The sequence below is a fragment of the Hipposideros armiger genome, unplaced genomic scaffold, assembly GCF_001890085.2.
Source record: "Hipposideros armiger isolate ML-2016 unplaced genomic scaffold, ASM189008v1 scaffold_300, whole genome shotgun sequence".
In the NCBI taxonomy this organism is placed as follows: Eukaryota; Metazoa; Chordata; class Mammalia; order Chiroptera; family Hipposideridae; genus Hipposideros; species Hipposideros armiger.
Window position 1 is genome coordinate 583,465 of NW_017731650.1, and position 24,490 is coordinate 607,954.

Genomic DNA, 24,490 nt, shown 5'->3' on the forward strand with positions numbered 1-24,490 from the left:
GGCAGCTTGCCAGGTAGACGTTTCCATGACTCCCAGCCCCCAAAGGTGATGCGTTTTTCAGCTAATTCAATGAAGAGTGGGCTGAACTTTGGGTCTAAACGAGACAATAGCTGCCTTGGCAGTATCAGCAGAATGGTTGATGGGAACGCACTCTACATTTGGCAGAGAATCATGTGACCTTAGGACTGAGATTTTGTGATGGTGCCAACGGAGACTTGGAAAGCAGCAACCGTCCTGACTTTTTTCTTCTTTTCTAGCATGGCTCAGAAAATGGTGGATCTTAATACTTGACTTTAGCCAGACTCAGCAAGCGACTGAGCTTTGAAGCACAACTTCGCCTTTATTCTGGGTTTTTGGCAGGCCACCAGGAGGCTGTCCCTTTCACGCCTGATAAATTCTGCTGCTTATCTCTAAATAGAAAAAAAAAAAAAAAAGGAAAATATAAACAGAATATTGAGGCATAACAAGTGAATCCTAAAATTATATGTGCATTTCGCTTTTTTCTTACTGCTGATATTTTTTAATGTTACTACCCCTTCTGCTTGCTGAAGAATCCAAGTAGTTCTTTTTTTTTTTTTTTTTTTTTTTTTGGTTTATAATGAACAGGCATTTGAACTGGGCAAACAGGACGACAGCAGCAGTGAGCATGAGATCATTACAGCAGTGTAGCAAACTGGCGCCCTGCCTTCTCACCCTTTTGGTTCAGGAGACAAACGTGTGCAATCCTCATTTCTAAAGTCAGCACAGCCTGGAAGGATTCCTGGTCTCTCCCACCTTCTACCATTCTTCTGCCAGGGACGGCAAGGATTGGTGCAGCTTCTGCGCAGTGCTTTGTGCCTGGAATACCGAGAAGGAAGAAAGAGAAGGCAAGCACCCTGGTACTTTTCTCCAAGAAACCACAAGAGCCCTGAAGAGAAAAAAAAAAAATCTGAGTTTGTCCCACTCCATGCAACACTGCTGGAAAAAAAAAAATGAGACGTTCCTGCTCAAAAACAAAAACAAACAAAAAATCCAAACCAAAACAAACCAAAAAAAAAAAAAAAGGCAAACATTGGCTTGTATAACTGCAGAGACATCGAGCCTTGTAAATCAGCTTTATAAGGCAACATAAGCAAATGAGCCTTCTTTATTTTTATTATTTCAAAAATATGGCATACTTAGCAATGTATTGCACTTGGTGAAATCGCACCTTTCATATCAGGTATAACTTTTTTTGTTTCTTTTTAAGCCTACTGTTATGTAAAAGGGAATCCTTGAACTTTCACTTTACTCTTATTTAACTCATCACCCACTTTACTCTTATTAACTTTCTCCTTTTGCTCTCTTGCTCTAATCCTGTTTAGAATAGAAACTTAAGTAAAAATAGAAAAATCTCTATGAGAAAGATGGTACATGTTTTCATTTTTGTTATACATAGAAGGTTTGGAATGACATTACTATGTTTTCTGTGCTTTTTGTGTACAGTATTAGTTTTTGCTATCTAAGAAAAGTGAGTGTTTAGACTTAGTTGGTAAAAAAACTAAATCTTTCATGTACTGTGACTCATAGTTTGAAATGTGAAAGAAGAAACTTTTTGAACTTCTAAAATACGGGTCATATTAGAATATGCATTAAACTGCTAATAAATAAAATTAGTTTGGGGAAAGTTATTTTTAAATAATTTACCAGAATTTCAGTATAACAGAAATGTAACTGAAAAGATCATCTTCTCAGTTGCTAAGTAGAAAAGAAGCTTGTTCCACAATAATACTTTTTTTAAAAATATACTTTAAAAAAAACATTTGTCTTAGAACTGTTGCAGAAGTGTTGTAAATATCCATTAAGTATTTTAGTGGAAAAACTACATACAAACTTGTTTTAAGTTAAAAACAATATATTGGCTCAGCTGATAAATGCATTGCATTCTAAGTATTATGTCTGTTTGTAGATTTATATTTCTAAGCAACTTAAGCATTTTATAACAAAACCCAATTTTGCCTAGTTCAATGAGAAGGAATCAGTAGATGTATTCCACCTATTTTAATTTTGATTAAAACTTTCTAAACATGTTTAAAATATGTTAAAAAGAGAAAGTGCTTTTGAAATATACAGTATATATTAATGAAAACTATAATTTGCATATTATAAATTGATGCTATATTTTCCATAAAGAATAAAGAATAAATTTTAAGCAAACATGTGCTTTTAAAATCATATTTTATTATATTAAAAATATATAGGGTAAACAATGAGAAAATATTATAGAACTGGTGAATTCTACTTTCTTTCTTGTTATTCTACAAAGAATTACGGTGATAACAAATACCCTATATACTGATAACATTCAAATAAAATGTTTTACTAAGTTTATGGGTTATTGTTCCCTAATTATTTAAAAAACAGCTCTTGTTCCTTTATGCTGCCTCAGCTAATGTAACATCAACTTTCACAGGCTTAATTAACATTTATAAACCTGTTTTCATGTTTCAAGACCCTTTAGTTGAAAAACATTATTTTAAATGTTATTTTTAGGAACCATTAATCTCTATACTCTTAATTATCTTATTAAGCTCCATGCCAAATCCAAATCTCTTTTCAGCTTTCACTAGTTCATTGTGCAAAACCTAGTCGCTTCTTCAACAGCCATGCCTCCTTTCACTTTCAAAACTGTTACTGTGAAAACAACACCAACCAAAATGAACGCATAAATGCAAACTATGAAACCACATTATATGTCATATGAGTAGCCTTGGGTGGGGCTCCATGAGTCTTCCCAGCCTTTTAAAAGAATAGTTTAAAAGGTTTTGCCCATTTTGATATTGTGTTTTCTTCTCGATCGTCTACCTTCATTCCCACCATCTACCCAAATGCTCCTCCTAGAGAGCAGTTGTCTGATATTTCTCCTTTTGTGGTTGTTTTAGGGAAAAACTTAAAATGGATATGAGGAGTGAAGAAAGTGATCATAGGAGAAATCACCTCAGGTAAAAAATAAAGAGCAATTAATATTTAATATTTTTAAAGAAAAACAATAATTTTGACTGTGTTTAATTATAAGAATTCGTTTCATATTCTTTATGAACCTAGCTATTGGAATTTTCATTGATGGTTTGAGAATTTATAATATTACTTACTTTGTGAAAAATTTTTGTCTGAGTTTGTGAGCAATATACAGCTTGAGTCCCTTTGCATATATATCTATATATACATCCAATAACATAGGTGAAATACAGTTGAATAGAAAGTTGTTTAGGAAAAAAGAAAAAGTGTATTTTATCATTTGTTGTACCATGTATAAGGAAGTGAAATCTGTGGGGAGGGAATAAAGTCGTGCTTTTTAAAAATATATGATCTAATAAGACAATGAAACCAAAATATACATTCTTAAGGTTTAAAGAAAACCCAAAACAATGTTGCTCTTTATTTCATATCTAAATTTATGAATTTATGTTGAAATAGTTTTTAATATAAATGAATGCATGAATGTTGATTTTTTTACTATACTTACTAATAACTATGGAAATAATTTGAATACAAATAATGGTGAAAATTGCATAGAAGAATTCTTTATATAAAGTCTATAAAACATTTATTTCAAAACATGCAAAACCAGAAATTTTTATGTAGTATTACTGTTTTTCACAATGAAGGTATAATTTAAAAATGCTAAATATTGTGGATATGAGTAAATCGATTAATGATTGCACAAGTTATAATTTTGTTGCTGTTGAGCTTAGAATCTTAAAAAGGGGGTATATGGCTGGCTTTATGTTTACTCTTTGTGTGTTTGCTTATTGTCTGGTGATGTAAATTTTTTTAATAATTATTTTTTCCCAACCTGTTGACCAGGCGAGAGTTGTATGTAGCTATACAATGTTTTTAAGCATATCATTTTTGAAAAATAAATTTAAATATATGGTGTATAAGAGAGATGATATCCTCTTTTTTGCAATATATCTGAAGTATAAATGTTAGCGCACAGTAGTAGTAATAATGCTATCAATGTGTGATTAATTTTAGTTTTCTGATATTAATTATGAAAATATTGTTAATTTCAATATCATTCCAACTATAGACAGCTATATAGATATAGATATAGATATAGATAGATAGATATCTATATATATAGGTATATATATATAGATATATATATGGCTTTTAAATAACTTCCTCTGTTCTCTGCCTAGTTAACAAGATTTTACTTGTTTTATGAGACAGTTATAATGTTACCAAGTCCTTGAAACCAGTGTGCGAGGTTTTATAAGAATTAGAACAAACATAACCTAACTTTTACACAATTAGCTTAATAGTTAATTTGTTCTTAATTATAGGCTCATGACACTACATTCATGCCTCACAATTACATCATTTATACATACATGTATGGATTTTTTTTTCTTTTAAAACTCATCATTAATTAGAATAGCCTAATTCTAAAATACTCACTATTTAAACAAAAGTAATCTGTGAAAAATCTTTCAATATAGTATTTTTTTTAATTCTCATGTATATAAACCTGTACTTAGTTAGAATATCTATGAAGGCCTTTCAATGGGAAGATGCATACGTAGAACATTTCAGCATTTAAAATATTTATACTAAAGGATCGATATTATTACTTTCATTTCTTAATCTATCAGATATTTACAAATTCTGCTTACTAGGGAGCCCATGTGAGACGTTGCCCATTGGCATAAACCCGTAGATCCGATCTTGTGGTGAAGTGGACCGCACAAGCTCGCTTCTATGGGTCTGTGTCAGTGTGGTAATCTGACAAAATGCTACACACAGTGCCGTTAAGTAATATTTCAGTCAAACTCCTGTGAAACTCTAGTTGATTACTTCGGAGGTAATTATATTTTCCTTTGTTTTTTATGTATGTATTAATAATCCTCAGCTGTCTTACAAGGTAGGATTCAATTGTTGACCACTTGGAAGAGTTTATAGCTCAGCTATTCAAGTTTGAATCCAAGTATAGTAAATTGCTTAATAAGCTTTAAGTTTTTAGAGCAAGGTTTGAACCAAGATCTGCATATATACTGTTCAGGAACAGCAGTTCACATTACAGTGGTTAGTGCACCTCATCAACTTCAATAAGAAAATTAAAGACATTACTGGATTTATGTGTTTCTATTGAGCCTTTTTCTCTTGAAAAATGAAGCTGAATGCTATTGGTTTTTTTTAAATATTATTAATTGCTAGTAGAACTATGCCAGGAGAGATGTCAGAGGACATTTTGTATGACCTATGCTGGAAACCCAAGAGGTTAAGATAGTCCCAGGGAACACATATTAAGTTGATTGGTAAAATGCTAGTATATTATATCTACATCCTTGCCAAGCCCTTAGGTGTATGGCCGCCATATTTGGAGGAGCTGACTGAAGATATGATAAGGAGTTTGAAGCAACAGTTGAAGCTGTGTGCATCCGGGTTGAGGTAGTAGGTTGTATGGTTTAGAGTTACACCCTGGGAGTTAACTGTACAACCTTCTAGCTTTCCTTGGAGCACACTTGAGCCACCGAGGAATTCTTCATCATCTTAATCTGATTAAGCCAATTTCTGTGCAAGAAGGTAATGTGTCATGAGTATTTTGGGTAATTAATTTGTGCCTTTATTACATTAAGATGATCCTTTCATTCCTAAATATTAGATTATTCCATTTACATCTGGTTATAAACACTTGCAAGATGATATTTCTGATAGGTTGTTACTCTGTGATCAAACATTTTTAAGGACTGGTGAATAGTGACTTAAACTGCATTAATATTGCAGCTTTCTTCATCCATTGATTCACAAAATTTGGCACTTAATTTTGCAAATAGCTCATTGGGCTTTCTTTTTGTTTTTATTGGCTATTTAGACCCTACATTAAAAAAAAAAGTCACCAGTGTCAATGACTTTCATAGCACATTGACTGAGTCTTTCTTATGACACATCACTTTCTCCTTTATGTTGTGGCTATCTAAGTGCTTGTTTATTTTTTTCATACTAGACTGTAAGCCCCTTGAGGGCAAAGTCCATGTCTTATTTTTCATTGTATCCCCTGCAATGCCTCACACATAATAAGAATTAAATATTTATTGGTTGAATGAATGAGTATAAGATCTCACTCTGTGATGATTTCTATTGAATATCTGCATGAATTACAACAGTGATCACAAATCTGAGTTTCGTTGATTGGTCCTAAAAATTCCCCTAAATTTAATTCCCAGGCTGTTCTGCCTCAGTAACATACTTGACTTGTTTCTTCACTATGTTGAGTGTGTTCACTCATCCTTCACATACAATTTAAAATTTAGGAGTGCTTTTTCTCTAACATAAAAAGAGCAGAACGAATTCATTTCTATTAGTAAGCTCATTACAGTTTGTAATCTAAATTTAGATTGTGTATATTTCTTTTGAATTTTTACATTCCTTAATTTTCAGATGAACAGTATTTACGTCAGCATCAGTTTCAAAATTAGCTTATTGTATTCTATATACATCCCTTATCTTCTATCCTTTATTTTTGTACAGCTATATCTGTTGAATAAACCAGAAACAACTAAATCAGAACCATATTGAGAAATTAATAGTAAATAAGCATATGAAGTATAATTATTGGTTTAGATCACATTTTTGTTTGAAGGAAAGGCACCCACAGTATTCTGCCTGTACACAACAAATGGGTCTCTTTGGAGCCCATTAGCTTGCTGTCAAGTTCAGTGACAGAATGGTACAATGTATATAGAGAGACTAGTTTGTGTAGATCATCTTTCAGTCATAGAATTAAATAGTTGTAGATATTAGAACTAATTTAAACTCCAAGCATAAAACGTTGAATAGATAAGAAAACATTTGCAGATACAAATATTTATGTTGAGAAACTCTTAAGACCCTGGCTGTGTGGTGATGAGCTTTCTGTGGAACTCTAGCATCCAGAATATTTCAGATCAAGAATTCAACAACAATGGTGGTGAGGAAGGAACTTTTGAGTTACCAACAGGAAGCACACATGAGCCTTAGAAAGCCGAATACCAAAGGTTTTACGCAAAATTATTTGACTGGTAGGGAGAAGCTAAAGAGTAGTAGCCTCTAAGAAAAAAAGTCATTTTAAGGACTAATCAAGAGACAACGAACAAGAGGAAGGAGGCATAGGCAAGAGATGGAGAAAGACAGAGAGAGAAAGAAGTGACGAAAAAGACAGTGACTCATAGCAAAGAGAAACAATGATGTGTCTAATGGTGACAGTTCAACCCATCTTTGTAATAGTTTAGCTCTTGAGAGCCCAGGATCCTTTTCTTGTGTGAGAATGTATGTATTTGTGTGTATCCCAATACACAGTGTATAGATTTGGAGGCCAGGTCATATAGACATTGATGGGCCAAATAGAATACTGTTGCCAATAAATGCCTGTTTCCATGCAGTAAACTAAAGTGTGTCACAGAATTGGACTATGATGATGTGCAGTTTAAAGATAATCTCATAAAAATACTATGATAAATGCATGGAATTGTGGTCTCCTATTAACTCTATCTAAAGTGGTCTGGTATTATAGAAAAATGGCTGAAAAGTGAAAAGATGTATTGTAGCTATGACCCATTGTGTTAGCCATTCAGAAATTATAGTAATTCTGAAAAGCAGAAGATATAATTGGCATCAATAAAGAAAGTAGGGTGAGAATAGTACATGGCAGGGAGAATTACGCTTTCACTAGTGTTTGATAATAAATTTTGTTCATCTAGTTATTGGGGTTATTTAACTTACTATGTATTTATGAAAAAATATGGAAAATGCACAAATTGATAGGATTTTTTTTAAAGATTTTTTTGGGGAATTGGGGGAGAGGAACAATGTTGGGGAATGGGGAAGGGGAACAGACAAGTTGCTGTCCTTTTTTTCTTCAATCTAGTTGTGGAGGACGTCACTTCACTGGCCCATGTTGGTATTATCATTGTGCTCTTCCCAGGTGAGGTAGATCTGTCGCCGGCCACTGGATGGTCGCTCACGGTGGCTCTTGGCAGCTCACGCCGGCTGCCGGCTGCTCACAGTAGCTTATGGCGGCCCACTGCAGCCCCACTGCATCCCACGCCATCACCAGCAACTCGTGGCAGCCCAGCTCCAGGTCGAGCTGTTGTTCGCCATCTTAGCTGCAGAGGGCGCAGCGTCACTGTCCCTCATGTGGGATCTGAACCAGTGCCCCGCTGCTCAGAGCTGGCACTCCCAAGCCAACTCTTAACCATTGCGCCACTCAGATGTCCCAATAGGATTATTTTTAAAGAAACCATGATTCAGGACTCCTGCTCATGTCAGTTTCTAGAAAGAGTTAAATGATGTCTAAGAAACCATGGGGAAACATTGTGCATTTAAAGAGTTAACATTCAATGAGGGAACAGCTATGCAGACTATAAATAGTTCCTTTAAGAATTTTCAGTGGACATGTTTTATTGTATACCAGGGTTTCCATATTTTATGACATGAAAGTTTGAAAAATCAGGAAACAATATCAGTTAATCATACTTTGCTTAATCAATCTCTCTCTTGACATTTTGTGGCACTAAATTGTACACACACACACACACAGACACACACACACACACACAGACACACACACACACACACACACACACACANCTCTTGACATTTTGTGGCACTAAATTGTACACACACACACACACAGACACACACACACACACACACACACACACACACACACACACACACACACACAGTGCCAAAGTTGCCCAAAAAAGGTAAACACATTTTAAGAAAGTTAAAAACTATTAAAATTGTAATACTCAATTTATACCAATAACAAATGATGAATACAAGTCACATTTGACTTCTGCAATTACAAGAGGTGCTCAAAGTGGTTACCACGAGCATCCAGACACTTCTGATTACGGTGAACTACTGCTTGAGCAACATTGACCCAAGTGTCCACTTGTATATGTTTTCTTCGCACCTCTGGTATATATACCTTTATGCTCATAGTGTCTGATTAACCTTAAATGCTTTGTGGAATGAGGCAGGAAAGGGTTGGACTGGGAAGGAAGGGATCAGGGAGAGGGAGAAAGGGAGGGAAGAAGGAAATGGAAGGAAAACAAACGGCAAGGCAGTTGATTGCCTGATTTAGTTCACGAACTAAATTGGCCAAAGTAGTGACTATGAGGGAATCAGATAAATTACTTGGCAATTGGACTCAGTTTTCTTGAAAACAATCCAGCAGTACACGAACTGTTATTAGAATAAATGAGTCACTTTCTGTAAATAATCATTTTGTTTCTGTTATTCCCTATTATCAAATGCTGACTCGTGAGCCTAGGTGATTCCCCAGGATCCCTCAAATGATGTGATACAGCATTCTGCCACTCTGAGCATTACTTCATACCCACGCCAGGTTTTCAACAGAATATAAGAATAACTCTTGAGGTCACTGATCTTGACTATACCCATAGTAGCTCCCTATAAGACCTATAGAGAACTACTATAAATGAAAGATCATTAGGTGACGGTTCTGACGTATCAAAGGAACATTTATCTCTGATGTGCTTACTCCTTCTTACCACCCACTACTATTTCCAAGCAAACCCACTACCTATTAATATGTTCTTCTGGATCCTTGTATATCACCTCTTCATCCACAAAGCCTTTACTTTCTCTCAGAAGACTTTTTCAGTTTTGAATCCTCATAGCCCTTACACCTTTTATTCCCACAGGGTTTTCTCTAACTTCCATTAATAGTAAGTGCAAGTAACCGAAGATGACTGTGACTTACCTTTGCACCTCCTACAGGGTACATACTTTTTTTTTTTAACTATTGGATTGAGTTGAACTTCAGATCATTTGTGGGCAATGGTGAGAACGTGGACACACCTTAACATAAACTGCTTCATCAGTAAAGCCTTGTGTTGTCCAAAATGTTTCTAGGCTTTCCAGAATATATCATTTCAGGATAAAGAATTTTTTAAGACTGTTTATGAGGTCTAGAAGCCAGTCTTGATTAAGAATGTGATATACCATTTGAATTTGATTTATTAAACTAGCCACTCTATTATTTATAATAAATCTAAGCTCCTTGTGTACAGAAATACCTGTCTTTTTTCAAACTCACAACACCTACCACAGTGCTCAGCTTGTAGGATGAATTCAAGAACTCTTTGGTGAAAGAACAAAAAAATTTTTAAATGAAATAACATGTAAAGTAAAGTGATTCTATATTTAGTAGACTTCTTCAAACTTTAAAAATATAGAATTTAAGAGAAATTTGGAAATCACTTTTAACTTTTGGGAAGCCTGTTTGATGGTGGTTCTTGATTTTTAAATTGGCATTGTTTTGTGTGTGCCTTCATTTTTAAGCTCACGCTACACTATGTGGGGATGTGTGAGTTAACACAACTAACTACCCATGTTTCTTCCCAACATCTGACCCCTCTTAAATCTCAATTCTGTTTCACTTCAATCTGAACTCTTGGACCACTTACTTGACTCCAATCATATTCAGCCTTCTGTTTCCTGTTACTTTTTATATGTTTAGATTGTACATAGTAGAGTTGGATTGTAAACTGTATAATTCATATGTACTTTTAGTTAGTAAGCACTTAAACAGTATTTGATTGAAGTTAAAAATAAAATCTAAGTTTGTAAATGGTAAAATGGTCAAATGGCCCATTTTCCAAATGACCAAACTGAAGCCCAAAATGTTTCCTGATTTTTTTTTTTCAGGGGCAATCTACTAGTATAAACACAGTTCAGATTTCTGTCCAGATCAATAATCTAAGAAGAAATATTTTATGTTTGCTATTAGTAAATTTTGGGGTAATTTTCTATTGCTATCAATAGATTTTTGGGTAGTGTCACTAAACAAAGTTTAATTGATTGATTGAAATGAGACAATAAGGTTTTATTTCTGAAAGACTACAAATAACAAAATAATTTATCTTCAGACTCAGATATGGTAGATATATGAACTCCATATCCTTTAGTTCTTTCTTTTCAAATACAAGTACACTCCTATTTTTCTAGGTATAGAAGAAACTTACCTACCCTCTAGTTCCACTCTCCTTCCAGAAGTCTTCTCCAGGGGAGAGGAGTATGGCCTAACAGTTGGTGGTGTATCATAAGTAAAAAAAGGAAGTATGAATTGGTTGACCTGTTAGCATTGTGTTGCTTGGAAGAATAAAGTTAATATGAAATGGTAACCATAACTAAGTCCAACTTAAGAACTCAATTGCCTGTGCCCCCCAATGAGATAAGCAGCATATCATTATGTAACAGGGATCATGAACTTAAATAAGTTCAGGATCTAGGCAGTATAATAAGCTACACTTTAAGACAAAAGGAAGTAATCAAACTGAGGTAGACCAAGGAAAGCATACTCATCACTTTCAAAATGACTTCTTCAGTCGATCTAAATTTGGCCCCCAAGAGCAGCCAGTTTTCCATTTTGATATGAAGGCAGCACATAGTAAAGAAAAGTTGCGATAAATCTGTTCTTTTAATGAAACTAATAGCCTTTTTACAGTTGAATTAGTAATTTGGAGTATATGATATTTTCAAGTAATTACAATATATAAAAAAAATTTCTCTCACACTTGTATGTTATTTTAAATATACATGTGTTGTTGTTATTTCAAATAGACATATATGATCCATAAGAGTCTAAATATTTCCTTGAATTTAATTAACTAATGAAAAATATCCATTGGTCAAGCAACATCTTCCAATTGCAATATTATTTTGATGCTAGTTTTAATGAAAGAAATTTAGTTGTAGTCCTAGTAGTAGTAATTATAGTAGTCCTAGTAGTAGTAATTTTAGGTTTCCATTTGCATCTATACCTCAGTGTACAAAACAATGAAGTTCTATACTCCTTATTTCTCAAGTAATTAATGCCATAGATAGATGGATAGATGGCATTTGCAAGTCAGAAAAAATCCAAAGTGAATAAATAAAGTGAACACAAAGTTCAAGTGTTGTCATCTCCACATAACGTATTACACTCAGGCACTGGGTAGAGTTAAAATAAATGATATTGTTGTTAATTATATTTTATTGTATTATAATTAAAAGACTAGTTATGCATAAATCTAGAATTAGATCAGGTTCCTATCCATAAATTTTTAGATATAACTTAACTTGAAGAGCTTAAGTTTGGTAAGCAGAAATAACGTGGCCAATTATAAAAACATTGCATTTATAGTAATAAAAAAGACATGTGTGTGCAATTTTGCTGTGTAGTAAAAATATTCCTATTTAGTATAGCTGGGATCAGTAGTTGATCAGTTAATCACAAAGATTTTTTGAAGAAATGGATCTTAAAAATTAACACATACATACAATGCATATTTTATATAAATTTTAAAACATGATTATATATTTATTTGCCAAGAACTATTTTTGAGTTTGGGTTGCTAATTACAGACATTAGTCATTTTTTCTTTCTATGAATCCCTTAATCTATCATCTGAATTATAATTTTGGTTGCTTCATAAATGTCTTTAAGTGCAAATCCAACATAAAGAAATCTGAGAGCAGAATTATATTTTCTCCATGAAGTTGTCTTACCTACATCTAACTTGATAACATTTTTAAATGATGGAATTTTATTGTCTTTCCATAATTTTCAGGTATAGACCATCTGTCATTCTTTAAACATTCATATTTAAATTGGTTTATATAATATTTAACTAAATTATACAATTTTATATTCACACAGCTGGCATAGTGGTTTGGGAATAGACATAACTGACTGCCAGCCAGCATACAAATCACTTGTTGAGAACAGAAATACTTGGGTGTTCCAGAACTTTCTGAGGTGATGAAATGTACCCTGCACCTCCCTAAACAGTAGCCACCAACTATTAATACATGTGGGTATTGGGCATTTGAAATGTGGCTAGTATGACTGAAAAACTGAATTTTAAATTTGGTTAATTTTAGCTAATTAAAATTTAAGTAGCTATCTGTGGCTAGTATCTTGTGTATTAGTGCACTTCTTGAAAGTAGCTCACTTTAATTTAGAATGCTGGGAACATCTGTTGAAAATGTCAGATAATCTGTAAAGTGGAGGAATGGTTAAGAGTTCTTCTGTAGTTGAATTAAGATTTAGGGGTAGAATAGCTTGGGAAACTCAAATTGATTTGGAATTCATTTGGTTTTGTTTCATTGTTTTTTTATTTGTTTATTTTGCTCCTATTTGAGTATGCATTTAGTTTGATGAGATTTTAAAATTTTATTCGAAAGAAGGAAGCCAAAACATTAGAAACTACAGAGGTTTGCAACTCTTTCTGAAGCAATCAACACAAACCAAATTAGAAAGAAATGACATTGCTTCTCACATTGGAAAAATAAAAAAGAATAGTGTTCTTAATTGAGATTGCAGATCCATAAGAGCCATAGGATGAACTTGTTGACTCTATGGGCCCTTTGAAAATATTTATAATACTTTAAATGTATATGGGTATGTTTGGTTTTCTCAGGAAAATGTCCCAGCTCTTTTCAGGTTATCATAGGGGTCCACGATTTCTTGTTAAATTTAAGAATAACTACATTGGGTTACTGTTTAATACTTTTTTGAGGTTCCAGAAGTTAATTAAGTAGTAAACTTGATATCATTGAAAGCTTTCTCTTACACATATTGTAAATCTGTCTATTTGTCTACCTATCAATGCATCAATTCACATATATATTTCAAATTATGTAGTTTATATATGTAATTAAATATGTAAAATTTTAATTACAAATTGCACAATATATAATTTATATGTATTTCATTAATAACATATAATTTAATTGGCTAAACCAATGGAACATGGTTCAAAAAAGCAAGAGAATAGCTTAATTTCTTGGAACGATTCAATAAAATGGAATAGCTAAAGTCATTATCATATTAAATTTAAACATTAAACTGTAAATTATTGTAAAAAATCATAAAAATATATATTGAACCATCTCTCAGTTTCATATATCAGTGCCATTAGGTGTTCTTGCTTATAAATGACTGTGTCCACTAATGTAGTGCATTGTGAGTACAATTTATGAAACATAAAGACTGTTACCAGTCACATGATTAATGAAGGATTTGTTTTACATGAAAATATTGAAAAAACTAGAAAATTGTCCTCTGACATGTTTTAAGAAAAATTTAAGGTACTTACATGAATGTATTTTTATGTTTCCCCTTCTAACTAGTATTTTTGTTTAATCCATCAACTATTGATCCCAAACACATCAGGTAGGATGGCTTCTACTGTGATAGTACTCGTCCTCTTTTAAAAGTGAGACCACCACAGTCAGGGTTTATATAATTTTGTACAACCACATAAATAAATGGAAAATCCTAGGTCTGAAACAAATGTGACTTATACCAAAGGAGTTGATTTCAACTACTTTGCTATTATGCTTCCAATGACAGAGGCTCAGCAACTTGAGACCAGTAAGTACGCACAGTAAAAGTTTGAAAGTAAGACTTGCTCTACTTCATTTAGAATGAAAGTCTAGCTTCACTTGTCGAAAATTCCCAGACTAGTGTTTCTTTCAATTTAAATATCCATGCAACAAAAGTTCAATGAGCTCTTTTTTGTCTGATTTTTCAAAACATAGAATAGTATAAAGTTGCCAGGCCTACCTAAAAACAGCAAATATAGTTACTTCTTACTTCAGCTCACTGTGGTAAAATGTTTATTTGATGATAAATATTGATTTGCATCTATCCCTTACATAATGATTACTTCTGTTTTTAAAGTCTAAGATTTCAAAATATGGGAGTACGGTAAACAGACTGCTTGAGATTAACTGATTGGTATTTGAGAAGTATCTAATATCATTCCTTGCATAATCTAGGGACTCAGAGAAGACCTTTTTTTTTTTTCCCCCTTCCTCTACTAATATTAGCTTAACACTGCTTATTATTTTCTGCCTTGCTCTGGATTTTAAGACTTCTTAGAACAGTGGTTCTCAACTTAATTGCTTGAAGACATGAAGAGAGGGGAAGATGGGATGGGATGTGAGCATAGTTTGAAAAAGTCCTCCGTGTTATTCAGACGTTATGTCTGCATGGGAATACATTCCAATAGGCATCCATTTTGTGATATAATTTCAAAGGCCTCAGAAAGGTGTCCCCTGCTCCAAAACAGCTTGGGTCTTTTATTGCACATTAAACTTAAGACCACATTTGTTGACTATTCCCCATTCTCCAGTAATGCAAAGATTGCATTTCAGCCCTGGAGTCAGGTACACCTGGATTTATAACAAGCCTACGTCAACCATGACTACAATCAGTGCTTTTTGCTCTTCATCTAGAAAGTGAAAATTATGACACCAGTATTACAAGATTTTTGTGAGGATTAAAAGATGATATGGCAGTTAGCAAACATGGTGCCTAGTAGATAATTGGAGTAAAAAATATATAGTTATTATGACCATCATTATACATACTAAATGGTGCAGTGTATTATTTACTTATAAAACACACCACAGGTCCAATGTTGTGGGATTTCCATAGGACAGCCAGCCACAGGAAACACTTGAGAGAAGGTTGTTTTCTTTGAGATAAATGAGTGAATTATTGAATTAAGTCAATCAATTAGCAAGAGCAGCTACAGAAATGTAGACTTTAGTTTATATGAAACTGTAGGAATTATCTATAGTGTAATTAATATATTAATTGTTGGCCAATCTTGGTCATGTGATACCATGGGAAGCTAGGTCAGTCCTGTACATTCTTCCTAACAGGTTTATTTTCTTAAAAGACGACCATTTCTTCAGGAGGTAGGCCATGCCTATGTGATAAGATTGATTTACATTAAACATTTCTCACAGAAAATTAGGTGGGTCATTATGTTTCATAACCAAGTTAATTTTTTTTAACCTGTAGAGACTAAATTCATTTTCTCATGCAGTGAAAGCATATTCAGTAATTTTATTGTAACCAATTTTCATTTTAGATAATAGACAGGAGGTTTTTGAGCTGAGTTCAAAAGTTTGAACATGGTTCTTTTCCCCTCTTTTCTTCAGGCTGGATAGAGTACTATGTCAGGGTATTGGGTGGTTTCCCAAAACATGATAACTTCCAGAGAGGAAGCAAAATAGCATCTAAAGTTCAATGGCATAATGCATCAAGGGCCTCATGCCCATTAACCACTGCCCTGATCCTGTCACAAATCTGTAGAAAGGCCACACCTCCTTCCTGGGTCCTGGATGTGGGCTGAAATACTCTCCAGGAAATAACATCTTTACCTCCTTGGCCCTAAGCACCTATTATTCCCTTTATGGTTGTGTCAGAGATTTTAGGAGCTGCGATAGTAACTTTGCCTTGCCCATTTTCAAATGCTGAGTGTTTTACTGATGGTTATGAAAGTGCTGTGGCCTTCCGAGTAGGACTTTTCAAATTTGGTGGATGGTTGTTGGGGACAGGAAGGTAGGCCTACTTTCTTTGCTTAGTTTCATTACAAAACATGTACTTTAAATATAAGGCTGCCAGATTTAGCAAATAAAAATATGGGATGCACAGTTAAATTTGAATTTTAGATAGACAATGAATAACTTTTTAGTATCACTACATTTGATATTTCGTGTTATTTGCATTGTTTATTTGAAATTCAAATTTAACTTCATGACCTACATTTTTTATTTGGCAACTCTTTTTGGATAGCATTTTCCATAATAAAGTGTTTTATTCCATTTCTCCATATGTGCTCCACTCATATTAAATAAGGGAGTAGACGCTAACCAAGAAAACAAAAAGATTTATCCGTGAAATATCTGGGGACGTATACAAGATTAGCATAACATTTTATATTAAAATAATAGAAAATTGGAAATAAACTTTTTTTCCTAAATGTTAGGATCATGTGAAATAACTAGGCTATATTACTTTACATGGTTAAACAAATGACATCTACTAAGTAGAAGTCAGTTGATGACATCAGCATAAAATTCTGGGGGTTAAAATTTTGTTATAACGTTTAAGTCACATCACTTAGTATATTCTGTTTTTTAAGCTGTCTTTGCAATAGTTATGATAGATACGTTTTTTGAAAGCTCTGGAGGGAAAATTTTTTAGAAAAATGAACATTCTGGTTAAAGTAATTTTGCTTCCAAGTTAATATCAATAAAGCTTTGATTGCTTTTCACGTGTTCTGTTGCTATCAGTAACTTTAGAATCTCTGTTAGCTTTTGAAACATCACTTGTCCTCACAACATAAATCTTATACATACACGTAACCTGTGCTGTGTCTGTTTTTGTCCTAGACTGGGCTAAATATTGTACATGGTGCCTAGAGGTTGCTAGTACTCCCTTACTGTGTTTGGACATGTCATGGTTTCTCCCCTTCTCATAGCCATCTGATCTTTTCCTTTCTGATCTTTCCGTCCCGACTGCCCCCAACTCAATGGCTTCCACCCTTTCCAATTTTGCTCAGACCCCTACCAGAGCCAAGCTTTCCAGCTGAGTCTTCTCCCCACACTCATCACCCCCAAGTTTGTTTCTATTCTTGCAGCTTGGGCAGAGAATAACAGACCTGGAGACTTTCAAAGTGTCACCCATCAAGTCACACTAAGCACACACATGCTTGTCCATGTGTTCACACGCAATGAATCTTTGTTTATGAGGCAATTTGTCCTATCAACTTGGCCCCCTTTCCTTTATTTCATACAAAGACGTAAGCACATAAAGATAAGGGAATCATTTTCAAAGTCACAGAGTCACTTACAAGTCAAGGCTGGAACCTTGATTTCTTCATTAAATCAATCTTTTCTGAGATTTAACTTCTTCCTCTATTGTATGGGATCTTATGGCCACAGAATGGTGGGTTTTTGTTGTTGTTGAGAATTAAATGAGACCTTAAATTACCTAGCTCAACCACTTATAGTGAGCTTTCAGAAAATGTGTGTTTCCCCCTTCCCTATTTTCAGTGACAGATAATTTATTAGAATTTATTAGAAAACCTGGTTTTGGTGGGGATAAGAATTCTATTCATTCCTAGATCTCTGCCTACCTTGCTTTTTGATGCTGGCAATTTTATTAAACTTTTCTGTTCCTGGACATAGTTCTTTGTCAGACATAAATATTTAGTAAATATATATGTTTTCTATTACAGAGTTTGACTCATTAATTAACATGTAGTTGTAACTGAATAAGTATTTTCAAATGAATAATGCATGAGTAAATGGTAGTGTCTACAGTTATTATTTTCCAGCTGTTTAATGACACATCTGAAAGTAATATAGGTAATATATGGCTTCTTTGGATATTTTAAAGTAAACTATGGGATTTTTAAAGTAATTGGATTTTTTAAAAAATGTCCCATATTTCTGAGTTATGTTTTTATTCAGTTCTACAATATTTCACGTTGACCCTCATTTAAGCCTCTGGGTTTCTTTTATCTCCTGAAGCTCCTCCCCCACCGCCCCCATAAGTCCCTACTCAAAGAGTAGAGGATATTTTCCGAAAGTTGTATTATCTTGTATACACAATACAGTTTAAATTCCTCTGCAGGATGTTAAGAAACTTGACAATCTGTTTCCAGTGCGCCAAACTATGTCAGGCGCCCCCTGCATTTCCTGGACCCGTCCCTTCCCAGCTCACATCCATGCACCAGTACATTCAGTTACTATGGGGCTCCATGCCCAAAAGTAGCTCATGGAAGTGTTGTGTAACGGAAGGCAGTAAGATGCCTTCCTGGAATGAGGCAGCCAGAACACAAATGTGGCTGTATCTTAGTAACTGTCTCTATAAGCCTCCTCATTTTCTCTAACACCAGGATAATAATACAGCATAGAGCTCCTGTAGGATTAAATGAGGTAACATAATTTAAATTACGTTCTAAATTGCTTGGTACATGGAAGGCAATAAATGGAAGCTATTGTGATATGATAAAGATGAGTGCAAAAATCTTTGATTAATTTGCTCCTTTTGTCTAAAAAGTTTTTCAATCACTTTTATTTCTGGCTAAATTGCATTCGATCTTCAAGGTGTGCTTATCCCTGGTATTCACAATAATATGTAATTAGTAATGTTTAAGTTGTATGTTCTGGCAATTCTACTCTCTTATTTCTTAACTGATATTGTATTGTATCCCCTACTAGTCTTTAGATTGTTACTTTAAAATCAGTCATAGGTAATGAGTGAAGGGGACTGTTGCAATCATTTGCTCCAATATCCTTGTTTAACAACTAAGAAAGCTGAAGTTCCAAGTTATTAGTAACATACCTTTTGCGATTAATTGTATAATATCTGCCTCTAAGTTGTCTATGAATTTCCAAAAAGCAGAGAACTTTATCTATCTGATTGGCTTAGTATTCATAATGCTTGGCACAGGGTGAAAGCACAGTAATGGATATTTCTGGAATAAGTGAATGTCATGAAACCACTTCTGGCCAAACTCATGAATTCTAAGTTAGTGCTATACTATATTTCCTTTTGTTCAAAATTCATTTTAAACTACAGATTCACTTATTGAAAATCGCTCTTGAAAGCTTTTGATCATGCTGGAGTGGCCCCTGTAAAGCTGATCGTTATAAGATCCAGGAACCTTTCTGGTTCAGTAATGCAATCACTTAACTCGCTTTGGAGTTGTAATGATGCACACTCCTAGAGACAGGCCCAGGGGAAATTGAAGCTGCAGCAGTATTATTTTCTCCTGGTAAAATTGATCTAGACATGTGGTTCTCCTACCCCTGACATCAAATGGTTCTTTCTTTTGTATAGCAATTGTTTCAACTTTGACTTCATAATAATGCCAATTTTGTGTTGATCTTGGCTGTCTGTAGAGACTACTTTTTTGCTTGTTACCTTGTTTCTACTCCAAAATAATCCAAGGAGAAGCAATGAAGTTATTAGGATCAATGCTTTTTAGATATGGAAACTAGGGTTTGATTTGAATTCAGATTTCCTTTTTCTTATCCTGGTGTTATTACACTGCACAATTTTGCCCCTCATTGCTTGTTTGGGGCTGCCTTATACCTGTGACAGAGTTTTTCTACACCAGTAGAATATTTTATGCTTATTTTGCCTCAGTGAGAAAAACTTAACATTCTTCCATGTAACTTCTAGCAAAATGCCAAGAATAGCAATGGGCTATAGACTTGTTGAGTGTCCATGCTAAAGGCCCCTGTAGTTCCTAAAAATAAACCACTGGCACACACAGACTGAATGTAAAGGGATGGAAAAAGATATTTTAGGAAAGTTGAAACGAACAGACAAAGACAAGCTAGGGTAACAATACTTACACCAGACAAAGTAGACTTTAAAACAAAGGCTGTAAAAGAAGGACCCAGTAATCCCACTTCTAGGTGTTTATCCGAAGAAACCCAAAATGCTACTTAAAGCAATGTGTGCAAACATATGTGCATGCAGCAATATTTACAATGGCCAAGACATGAAGGCCACCTGGGTGTCCCTGAATGGATAAATGGATAAAGAAGAGGTGGTACATATATATGATGGAATATTACTCTTCCATAAAAAGGAATGAAATCTTGCCATCTACAACAGCATGGATGGACCTAGGGGGTATTGTGCCGAGTGCAGTAAGTCAGACGGGACAAAAATAAATATCATGTGATTTCACTTATAAGTGGGCTCTACAGAACAAAATAAACCAATGAAACAGAAACAAACTCATAGATAAAGAGAACATTTTGATGGTTGCCAGACGGGAGAGGGATTGAGGGTGGCTGGAAAAATGGAAGGGATTAAGAAGTACAAATTGGTTGTTACACAGTAGTCATGGCGATGTAGGGCATAAGCATAAGGAATATAGTCAATAATATTGTAGTAACTATATGTGGTGTCAGATGGGTACTAGATCTATCAGGGTGATAGATGGGAGGGAGTGGGAGGCAGGGTGGAAAAGGTGAAGGGATTAAGAAGTGCAAATTGGTAGTTACAAAATAGTCATGGGGATATAAAGTAATGCATAGGGAATATAGTCAATAATATGGTAATAATTATGGATAGTGCCAGGTGGGTACTATACTAGTCAGAAGGATCACTTCTAGTATATAACTGTCTAACCACTATGTTGTATTCCTGTAATTAATATAAAATAATATTGAAGGTCAGCTGTATTTGAAAAATTAAAAAAGAGGAGGGGAAAGGTGAAGGGGAATAAGAGGTCTAAGTTTCCAGGTACAAAACAAATAAATCATGGGGATGTAATATACAGCATAGGGAATATAGCCAATAATATTGTGATAGCATAATATAGTGTCAGATGGTTACTGGGCTTATCATGGTGATCGCTTATTTAGGTATATACATGTTGAATAACTATGGTGTACCCCTGAGACTAATATAATGTTGTATGCCAGCTATATTTTAATTAAAATCTTAAAAAAATAAAATAAACAGCTGGCTAGTTCAGATTGTGGCTTAAGGACACACACTCTGCGTGTAGTAATTAGCACTTCAACTGAGCGATAACCTTCAACAAGTCCTTCATTTCCCTGCTCAGGAAGAGAGGAATCAAGAGAGATAGAGGATGCTCCGCTATCAGTTGGTCAAACTGCGATCACTTGTTAGATGTTGACCTTATACAAGGTCTTTATCTTCTCTGTGCCTGAAAGGTTTCATCTGTAAAGCAGTGTCAACCTCAAAGGTTGTGGAAAAGAGTGAATGAAGTCACAAAATGCAGCAGAACAGTGCTTGGCTCGTAGTGAAGGCATAATAAATATTAGCTCGTAATCATTATTATTAGTCATTACTGTGTGAAAATTAAAAGCAACAGTTTCATCCCATCTGAGTTGAGATTGAAAATATGATCATACTTTTCTTTATGTAAATAAAAACAAATAACTTTTAAAACAAGAAATAAAGGGGTTCGGCATTCCTTTCTCTGTGTATAATTAAGTGATTGCAGTTCATTCTGTTTCTAGTCACAGCATCTTTGTCAGTATCGACCGTGGTAGAAACCAAACACATTTCCTCTAGAGCATCGTTGGCATCACACTGGGAATGTATGTAGCCTTATGTTGCAAGTCCAGTTACAACTGCCAGATTCTCTCATGTCACTGGCCTGAAATTCATCCCTTTAGAGTTACATGTTAATAACGAAGGGTGAAAACATGCTGTAAGCAGCCAGGTGTGATTTAGACATAGGTTAATATTGTTTGCCTGGAATGTATTTCACACCCCAAGACTGCTTTCTGGTTTATCACATCTATTGTAAAACTAACAATTATTCGTCACTCCTGTTTTGCTATTAAAGCAGCTAAGACAGAAGAAACAGAGTATTATGTAGCTTAATGCAAACAAGTGATAGATTTGCAAAACTCTTTCTCCTCAAGAAAACAGAAAATATTCTGTGCAGGTACTTTTTAGCAAACAGGAAATCTAGCCCTACAAGGTTGTCTCATATAAATATTAATATTCCTTATGTGGCCAGTACTTCCAACATTTCATTTTCCAAATGCACATTTTACAAACATGCAATTACCAGCTACTAATGGAGAATTTCATGATTAACTTTTGCACCCAAAACGATGATTTTCTGTGTGAGGATAGATTTACAAAATAAGATATGGTAGTATTTAAATGGCCACTTATTTTTAGTAGAAGACTGCCCTGACTGTGACCTGAAACTTAGATCTCTATCTCATGTCATTATCTGTAGGCCCAGGTGTGCATCTCTTATACTTAGGGGGCATAAGAAAAGTCAATTTGAATAAAATAGGCTGTTTCTTATCATTAGGAAATTTGGGGATGGAAAAATAATGACTTGTGTAATAAATACATGGTTTGAAGTCATGTTTGTCCTCCAAGGTAATTAGCAGTACAGTTCTAGCAGGGAGCAGGAAGGCACCGCATTTTTCTACTGTTTGCTTTTTTTAAAGAGAAAATAGTGTGTATAATTCTTGAAAGGTCAAAATGAGCAAAGTAAATGCTTTCATTTATGATGTGAAAATTATGGGAAGTATTCCATAGTCATTTCTTCCTTTCAACCCATGAAATTGTTCTTTTAACACATTTTGCAATAAAAATTTCTAAAAACAAACAAACAAACAAACAAACAAACAAACCTAAGGATCTCATAATAACATCATAATTCTTTCGATCTTATTTTTATTTGATATGTTGGCTATCTGGATCCTTTAAAGTCATTTTAAAGTTGTCTTCTTCTATTGATGTTGCTACAGTCCATTTTAAACATTGATGTCTGAGGATCATGATAATGTAAACAATGTTTCAGTAACACAGACACTTGCATTTTAAACAGTGTTCAGGACATTTGATTCTTAGTCTAAAATTCATGCACTGAAATAGAATGTGATAATGTTGTAGAAGGTTTTTATTTTAACCTCTACGATTTAAACCATATGTAAATAAACTTTAACTATTTATTTTATAACTAATCCCCACTGAAAACTCTCATAAACGTTGTTTCTGTTTCGTTTAAAGTGCAAATGAGGAGGAAAAAAACACATTTTTTAAAAATAAAATTGAAGTTAAGTGACCCACCTGAAGCCACAGAATTAGTTCAATGCTATGCCAAAAATCACACCTAGATTTCCTAATTTGCTCATATTCTCTTTACTATTCCTTTAAAGAAGTCAGTGTTTTAAGACAACTGACCTTAGTACATAGTTTACTATCTTTGTTTATTAACACAGAGTATACTTCTAACTATTAAAGCTAATATGACACCCAATATGCGATGCTTAATCATAAATAGCGATATAATATGGTAAACATTCATTAAATCATTAATTTTGTCAATATAAATAATTCTGTGACTAGTGTTAGTTTTACCTTAAAGAAGCCACATAATATCAGTAATTAATGAAAGGTAGAAATAGCCAGTGGTAAGATGCTTTCAGATTTTTAAAACTCATTCAGTACTATGCAATATATTCAGCAGCATTAATTAACAAGTTTCTTTTGCAGTGCAAAGATGGGATTCTGCTATTTCTTTGATAGAACGTTTGCTAAACCACATATAAAGTGATCAATAAGGTCATATGAGTCAGGAGAGTTTGGGAAATGTAGTTTTCCAAAGAAAAAAACTTCCTATGTAATGGAGGGAAGAAAATAGTTTAACTTAGATGTTTTTCTGAAACAGGTGAACCATGAAAGATGACAAAAGCATTGCCCCGTGATCTTTGGAACAAGGCTAGGACGTGAGGAATTTTAGACGGCGCCCTTACACACGCAGCATCCTGCGCTCACACCTCCCTGCTGGTCTTTCCATCTCCTCCTCCATTGCCTGAAATATTTACCTGACATACATCAGGCCTAAATAGCACATTGTTCGGGAATCCTCCCCGGACTCCTCAAGGCTGTGGTGAAGACTCTCCAATGTGTTACTTTGTATCCTGTACTCTGCCCAACCCTTGTCACAATATGATTAGCAGACATTAATAGGTTGCCCGTTTACCTGGCACTGTTTCCCAGTGGACTCTCAACTCCACAAGGAAAGGAGCCAGATGTCCCATATGCTTAGCCCAGTGTTGCACACGTAGTAAGTGATCAGCTTGACTGAGGGAAGAGATAGTGAAGTTAACCCTGTGCAATTCCTTATAGCTTATACACGCA

At 34.3% G+C, this 24,490-nt stretch overlaps 1 long non-coding RNA gene across 2 annotated transcripts in view; it reads left to right on the forward strand.

The window, feature by feature from the left end:
• LOC109391718 (uncharacterized) overlaps positions 1-24,490 on the forward strand; it is a 431,571-nt gene that overhangs the window by 326,559 nt on the left and 80,522 nt on the right. For both annotated transcript variants that reach the window (XR_002125904.1, XR_002125903.1), the window contains exon 6: positions 2,901-2,960. This is a non-coding gene — a long non-coding RNA (uncharacterized LOC109391718). The remainder of the gene's footprint in view (positions 1-2,900; positions 2,961-24,490) is intronic.